The sequence below is a fragment of the Palaemon carinicauda genome, chromosome 21, assembly GCF_036898095.1.
Source record: "Palaemon carinicauda isolate YSFRI2023 chromosome 21, ASM3689809v2, whole genome shotgun sequence".
Taxonomy (NCBI): Eukaryota; Metazoa; Arthropoda; class Malacostraca; order Decapoda; family Palaemonidae; genus Palaemon; species Palaemon carinicauda.
Genome location: NC_090745.1, coordinates 35,549,048 through 35,556,547, shown reverse-complemented (window position 1 = coordinate 35,556,547; position 7,500 = coordinate 35,549,048). Strand labels below are relative to the sequence as shown.

The following is a 7,500-nucleotide window of genomic DNA, read 5'->3' as shown; positions in this document are numbered from 1 at the left end:
ATATATATATATATATATATATATATATATATATATATATATATATATATATATATATATATATATATATATATATATATATATATATACAGTATATATGTTGCAGCAAACGGTGGAGTGGAAGCAGATGTACGTCTGAGAGTGAATGAAGGATGCAAAGTGTTGGGGTCAGTTAAGGGAGTAGTAAAAAATAGAGGGTTGGGCATGAATGCATAGCGAGTTCTTTATGAGAAAGTGATTGTACCAACTGTGATGTATCGATCGGAATTGTGGGGAATGAAAGTGATGGAGAGACAGAAATTGAATGTGTTTGAGATGAAGTGTCTAAGGAGTACGGCTGGTGGATCTCAAGTAGATAGGGTTAGGAACGAAGTAGTGAGGTGAAAACGGGTGTAAGAAATGAGTTAGCAACTAGAGTGGATATGAATGTGTTGAGGGGGTTTGGCCATGTTGAGAGAATGGAAAATGGCTGTCTGATAAAGAAGTTGATGAATGCAAGAGATGATGGGAGTACAAGAGGAAGGCCAAGGTTTGGGTGGATGGATGGAGTGAAGAAGCTCTGGGTGATAAGAGGGTAGATGTGAGAGAGGCAAGAGAGCTTGCTAGAAATAGGAATGAATGGCGAGCGATTGTAACACAGTTCCGGTAGGCCCTGCTGCTTCCTCCGGTGCCTTGGATGACCGCGGAGGTAGCAGCAGTAGGGAATTCAGCGTTATGAAGCTTCATCTGTGGTGGATAACGGGGGAGGTTGGGCTGTGGCACCCTAGCAGTACCAGCCGAACTCAGTTGAGTCCTTTGTCAGGCTGGGAGGAAAGTAGAGAGGAGAGGTCCCTTTTTTGTTTCATTCGTTTGATGTCGGCTACCCCCCAAAATTGGGGGAAGTGCGTTGGTATATATATATATATATATATATATATATATATATATATATATATATATATATATATATATATATATATATATATATATATATATATATATATATATATGCATGTTCATATAAACCATAAATACCTCTTAATATCAATTTAGCTCTGAATCAAGAATTCCAGTAACTTTGTATTTGAATGGTAAGTCACTGGAACCTCAGTTTCCGTGGTCCAGGTTCGATTCCTTGGCTGACCAGAAACTATTATCATTAAGTAATTCCTCCTTTGGTCTCCGATCCTGAGGCAGAGCGAATTCGATATTTATGGCTTATATGAATATACGAAAAACATGATTAAATGTGAGAAAATATCTATACACACACACACATATATATATATAAATATATATATATATATATATATATATATATATATATATATATATATATATATATATATATATATACTAAGGCACAACATTAAACAAATGAAAAAAAGGAGACCTTTCCTCTTTATGCTCCTCCCAGCCTGACGAGGGATTCAACCAAGTTCAGCTGGTACTATCCAAAACAATAGATAAATTAAAAACTGAAGATACTCGTAAACATAATCAGACCAAAATTGAGGAAACACTAAAAAAGGGAAGAGCATTAAATTGATGAAAAGAAGACTTGGAACAGGGTGTCAACACAAGTTTCCTTTAAAGGAGAAAGATGGAAATATCCACAATAGAGATAGAGTGATACAAATGGAAGAGTATTTCTATATAATGCTATACAATAGGAACATGAGAAATAACTTCACTAATTGAAATAAGGAAACACCTGAGCCGGTACCAAACGTAACAGTAGGAGAAGTAAAGAAAACATTAAAAGGTATAAAAAAGGAAAATCAGCACGAATAGATGGCCTAACAATCGATTCAATAATAGATAGTGGAGATTTCATAGTAGCAAAACTGGCTGACCTCTACACCAAATGTCTGTAAGAATGCTCTATACCTACAGCTTTGAAAAACTTTATCATTAAACTAATTTACTAATTCATAAATAGGGAGGCACAAAAGACCTGAAAAACTACGCCAATAAATTTATTCTCCGTAATATTTAAAACATTTACAAAGATCATATTATGGCGAATAGAAAAACAGCTATACTTTAATCAGTCAGGAGAGCAGGCAGGCTTTAAAAGTGGGTATTCAACCACTGACCACAACAAGTGTGTAATAAAGAGTAGACGGAATAATTCACAGGGCAATTAGAATGATACAGTATATGTGTATTGATAACCGAGGGCCATCCGGGTAACTGAGCAGTCATGTGACTTCCCGCACGTGGCGCAGTGAAAACAAACCACACTTTAACGTGGTGCTGCATGAACGGTCGTCTGTTAAAACTAAATTATTCGCCATTATGCCTTCATCATGTGTTATTTTCAACTGCAAGAATCACAATATGATGCAAGGAAAGATGTTGCAATTTTACAAGTTCCCCAGTCGTAGCAGAAGCCCGGATAGGAGGGATAAGTGGCTTGCAGCATGCCAGCAAATGAATCCAAATGGACACAAATGGTCCCCACTAAAGAGTCGGGTTATTTGTAGGGAACACTTTACCTCAGGTATTTATGAAATTTAACATATTTTAATAAAATTTAACATTCTGGTGGTTGGTGTTCCAACAGTATGTCTATTGGTGTTCATTATGAATTTATATTAAAATGCCAAAATACAGGTAAACCCAACATGACTGAGAAAGAACACCCAGACTACATTCCATGCATACTGCCTTTCAAGAAGGACAGCTATGCCAAAGCCAAACGACAACTTGAGAGGTATGAGCGAAATGACAAGAGAAGGCGATTGGTTTATGAGGCCAGCAGTAATACACCTCACACTTGTGTGCTGTAAACAGTTCAAAATAATTATTGTTTATCATCATTTTTAACTTGCAAGTGTCGCTAGAAGTTAGAACAGTTGTATTTTATATCTTATTACTCACCTGAAGCATTTAACTTTATATTGTAACGTGTTTTAGCAGCTCCAACCAAAGAATTAACGTAATCGTAAGCCATTGCTCTGGTTTGTTTTCACTTCGCTTGATTCCCGCGCTAGCGGTTACGTCATCGATGACGTCAGCCCGCGGTTATGAATAGAGTGCTTTCAATGACGTCACTGGGAATCGCCGGCGGCCATGCTGGAGGGCATACAAAGCGAAAACATGGCGGCTGCTACAGCGAATATGGACAATGAGAGCGACTTTGTCAAACAATTGTCAGGTGATGATAAGCGTTTTTACAAGCAGAAACTCGATCTAATTGATGGCCCATATCCATACCAGATGCAGATTTCATTCAGTCAAAATATTGAGGATTTTCCCAGTATTTCATACATTGATATGGTGAACTACTTGGTACTGTCGGCCAACCCAGAACATGAGTGGGCATACATTTCCATTGAATAATCTGCTTCCAGAATTTGTTGTTTTTCCCTTTAATGCTTTTAAGTCCAAAATTAGATAAACACTGGGCCGATGAAGAGAGTGTTTATCATTATAATGCTAATATTGATAATTTAGCCTAACCTTGTCTATGATAATTTTTTATTGTCAAAATGTATGTATATAAAAGTTTTGCATTATTATGTCAAATCTTTATCAGTTCATGCCTAACCATTGTGTTTGTGTTTGGTTACAAATGCTATAATTTCTTATATACATATAAACATATGATGGACAAACTCTATTGTAATGCTCTTGGATGATCGTTTTGCCTCCTTGCAATTAAATGCGCAACTTTAATTATTTTTTCGATGTTTCATATATAAGCTGAAGACCCCTTCGGATTAAACCAGCTTTCAGATATTATTATTATTTATAATCAATGTTTATCCATCTCATAGGCCTGTATGTCTGCACAATTTAATACACAAATTAAAATAAATATAAATATACACTTATATATAGGCATGAGCACCTTGGCGAAAGAGAGACCTAGGTAAGTAGCCTTTGTTAATATAGCCAATATGGGCGATTTTGATTTTTGTTTTGTAAATCTGAGATGCCCCTTTTGATGTTTAAAAATTGAGATGCCCCCTCCCCCACATACACTACACACTGAACTGACGATGATACTTTTGAAGTCACCCATGCGATCGGATATAGCATGTTTACACAGGAATAATGATACTTTTAGGGCCTAGCCAAGACTGACCTGATATGAAATGATCAGAACAGATACGTGCCCAGGGTAGTGAGGATTCACGTAGATCAGCCCGTGATATTCTGGTCAACCACAAGTCACGTCTGCACTTGGATAATTCTTCTGTATCTTTGTCCTGATTCTGAATAACTGCCGGTATGCGGTAGAAACTCTTGTCATCTCTTCGTCCTCAATTCCCACAGCCAACAATAGCGCAAAAACTGGGCATTGTGTGAATGTGAATGTAATGAAATGGCTAAATATTCAACAGTTCAACCATAGCTATTCACTGAACGCGTCTTTGTATGCCCTCCAAGATGGCGGACCGGAAGTTTGATGACGTGTATTGAAAGGACTCTATAGAAAGAGTTTCAAGAGGTGAACTGTTAGTATTTTCGAAGGACATGCATGATTATGTAGGTGAGAATTTGAATGGCTTTGAAGAAATACATGAAGGAGGAGGTTTGAGAAGAAAACAGGATGGTGAAAGATTGTTAGAATTAGCAGAAGCAATGAATCTGGTTGTCTTGAATACACATTCTGAGAAAAGTAGAAGTCATCTAGTAACACATAAAAGTGGGCAAATGAGACAAATTCACTGTTCTGGTTAGGAAGGGTGACAAGAAAATTATTTTGGCTTATGAGGATATAGCAAATGTTGTAGCCCAACAGAAACTGGTGGCGGCAGATTTTAATTTAAAAGCCATAAGGAGAAGAAAAGTCCCTGCCAGGCATAGGAGAATCAAAAACATGGATGCTGAAGGGGGAGAAGGCAAGAGAGTTCAGAAGTAAGGTAGAAAGGGCCAGAGAAGAGAGAGAAATATGGGAGGATCAATGGTAAACAGTAACAAGAAAAATAAAAAATGGTGGTGAAATCAAGAGCTTCAACCAACAGTGAAGGAAAAGACTATACCCAGAGGAATGTGAAATAAGATAACAATTACCAAACCAGTGAGGAATATAAACGAATAAAGAGGGAATCAAAGTCCGTTGATGATGGTTGACCGGGGGGGGGGGGGTGTTGTTATGTTGCCACGCGATAGAAGTTCCTATAAATAGAGAGAATAACATAGGACGTTAAGCTGAGAAAACTTCTCAAACTACAATTACAACCCCGAGAACAGTAATTAAGGAGATATTAGACTCAATAGATGAGACTACATTTCAAGTGATATAAGCATCAGGGTAGTCTGAGTAACGTTGTGGTCTTTCGTATAGTGCTAAGAAGTGTTGTGGGAAGAAGGTTAGGTTTACTCCGATAAATATTTGGGTAAAGTGAATTTCTAGTCAAAGTGGTCAGAGTGACAGTCCTGTGAATAGGGGAATCAGTGAGCAATCCCCGCAAAAATGCCAAATTACAGCTCCTAGAGAGAGGACATAATAAAAGTGCGCCACTACATAGTAAGTATCATGTAAAATAATATCAATAAATAAATTTGCTCAGACCACTCCTGTTAGTCCTTCTACGGTAAACAAGATAATAAATCCTAGGGCTCAAATAAGAGATGAGCTATAGGTAAACTGAGTTTCATGGAAGGTGAAGGGGGAGAAGGCTAGAGAGCTCAGAAGTAAGGTGGAAAGAGCCAGAGAAGAGAGTGAAATATGGGAGGATCAGGGGTAAATAGTAACAAGAAAAATAAAAATGGTGTGGGGAATCAAAAGCTTCAACCAGCTGTAAAGGATTGGTGTAAGATGTTGGGAACAACGGTAAGTGAAAAGATAAAATACAGAACGGAAAAAGAAAGAAGGAAAGAGGCATTTTGTAAGAGACGAGAAATATAAACAATGAAAATTCAAATGTCTAAATTGAGGATGAGGAAGTCAAGAGAAAATAAAATGACAATTTTTCACAACTATAAAACACTTAGAATGATTATGAAAAACTTGAGGATTTATCATCAAAAGTTAACTGTAAAGAAGGGGAAATTACATAATGTTGCAGAAAATAAGAGGTAATAATATAAATGATTAGGGCATTGGAAAACGTGGGATGTAGAGGAATGTCAAGGGACTGGGAATGTATTTGGCTGATTAGGTTGTATAAACAAAAAAGAGACATGATAAACTATGGGTATTACAGATGAATAAGGTTTTGGGGGATTATATTCAAACTACAAGGAAGGAGAGTTGAAGGAAGATTAAGAGAGTTGATATGAACAGCAGCTAGCAGTTTAGGTTTATGAAAGGAAAGAGAATATTGGATGCTATCTTTGTAGTAAAGCAAGTACCAGAGAACTATTTAGAAGTAAACAGGAACATTAACATCTTTGTGGATCTTGAAAAGGCTTACGACAGAGTACATAGAAGATTAGTCTATTGGGGAATGAGAAAGAGAGTGAGTACCGGAGAAGTTGGTGAGGAGGATGAATGGGAAGGAGGGCAAGAACCACTGTATAGACAGAACATGGGGAAACTGAGGCATTCCCTTTGGAGTTTGGACTCCATATCTATGAATGGTAAAGTCATTATAGCAGCCACAGAAAAAGAACTGCATGAAAGATTTTTAGCATTGAAAGGATCCTTAGAAAGGAAAGGATTGAAGGAGAAAATGGCAAAGGCAGAGGTAATGATTAGTAGTAGAGCTTTGGCACTTTCAAGACAAGAGGGGAGATTATTTAAAAGAAAAAAAAAAGATGAAGATAGTGAAATGGATGGCTGGAATATCGGTACAAGACATATACTTAGAGAACTAGCTTGAGTTCAATTACACTATTGGATACAAAAGGTTGGATGATGGTTTTCCGTTGATATCATTTAAGAAGGCCCCTTTTAAGAGGCTAGAAGCGGGTTCATATATACTTAAGGTTGTCTAAATCAAAGAAATACTGTGAAAAATTGTATTGCTTCGGTAATAATAATAATAATAATAATAATAATAATAATAATAATAATAATAATAATAATAATAATAATAATAATAATAATAATAATAATAATAATGTTTATTGGACAAAATATCTACATCGATGGGCTTTAAAATAAAATTCAGTCCAAATCCATGTGGAGCAGAGCTCTTCGGACAATACAGCTAAAACAATTTTGTAAATAAGAAAAATAAAGATTTATATGCATATACACATACAGTATATATATATATATATATATATATATATATATATATATATATATATATATATATATATATATATATATATATATATATATATATATATATATACATACATACACACACACACACACACACATATATATATATATATATATATATATATATATATATATATATATATATATATATATATATATATACTGTATACCCACACACACATATATATATATATATATATATATATATATATATATATATATATATATATATATATATATATATATATATATATATATGTGTGTGTGTGTGTGTGTGTGTGTGTGTAACTCAAGAAATGGGTTTTCTCTCTTTACTAATATCTATGGAA

The 7,500-nt window shown here is 35.4% G+C and overlaps 1 protein-coding gene across 1 annotated transcript in view; it reads left to right on the top strand.

Annotated features, from left to right (window-relative positions):
• The window catches only part of LOC137615268 (uncharacterized), a 341,120-nt gene that overhangs the window by 127,194 nt on the left and 206,426 nt on the right, over positions 1 to 7,500 (top strand).